At 41.3% G+C, this 964-nt stretch overlaps 1 non-coding gene across 1 annotated transcript; it reads left to right on the top strand.

The window, feature by feature from the left end:
* The first annotated feature begins 440 nt into the window (after positions 1–440).
* Positions 441–559, top strand: LOC131942172 (5S ribosomal RNA). Its single transcript, XR_009386716.1, has one exon. It is a non-coding gene; the product is annotated as a 5S ribosomal RNA (ribosomal RNA).
* The last annotated feature ends 405 nt before the right edge of the window (positions 560–964 follow it).

Below are 964 nucleotides of genomic sequence, written 5' to 3'. Positions count from 1 at the left end.
TTCGGATGGAGTGAGTGAGCGGGAGACCCAAAAAAGTTAAAGTATCGCCTTTCCGATAGATCATTTCACATGAAAGCGATAGTTAAAGGACAGGTCGGATGCAGGGGGCACCTGGTTTTCTGATTTTAGTCAAGGAAAATGGGGAAAATGTATTTATTTTGTATTTTACAACGCGCGATGCTCGAAAATTAGTAGCTCAGGGAAGTCTACCGGTGGTTACCGCCTCAGGTTAAAAATAGCGACCAATGGCTGTAGAGGGAAAAAAAGGCACATAGTATTCGATATTAAAACAATGTTTCGCTTTTGTGGCGATTTAGGGCGTTTTTTATTATTGAAATAATATGAGGAAAGCAGTGAAATCATTATTGTAGCCAGAAAAGGACGAATAACTGCTGATTTCGTTTGAGTATATTTATAAGCCCCAATTTTCTCACACCGATGTCTACGGCCATACCACGTTGAAAATACCGGTTCTCGTCCGATCACCGCAGTCAAGCAACGTCGGGCGTGGTTAGTACTTAGATGGGTGACCGCTTGGGAACACCACGTGTTGTAGACTTTTTTTCATCTTTTGTCTTTTATTTTTTGCCCCACTGGACACCTATTCTTAATACCTGCACTCTTTCCTAAGTTCACCACATACCTGTGAACACTTTTGTAATATCGAAATATTTTTTGTTTGTTTCTTTTGTGCCTTCACGGTAGGCTACCTCGACCCTCCCCACCCATGGAAACAAACCCCTTAAAAACCAAAGGAAAGATGACCACTCTGCCCAAATTAAATAAATAAACTAAGTAGGCTACAACCAAATAATTGTACAATCAAACCTAAGTAATAAGGAGGAAGAAGTAACTCAGTAAGTAAGGGGTAGGTATGGAAAACATTCGTGTAGGGGTTACAACCACTCGAGCTAATTCGGAAACGTATGGGTGGCCCTAATAAGGGCCGGATGGGTAGAACAAA

This window comes from Physella acuta, unplaced genomic scaffold, assembly GCF_028476545.2.
Source record: "Physella acuta isolate Inbredline_101_S28 unplaced genomic scaffold, ASM2847654v3 ptg000392l, whole genome shotgun sequence".
Classification (NCBI taxonomy): Eukaryota; Metazoa; Mollusca; class Gastropoda; family Physidae; genus Physella; species Physella acuta.
The sequence above is the reverse complement of the archived record's forward strand: the minus strand, read 5'-3'. Positions and strand labels throughout refer to the sequence as shown.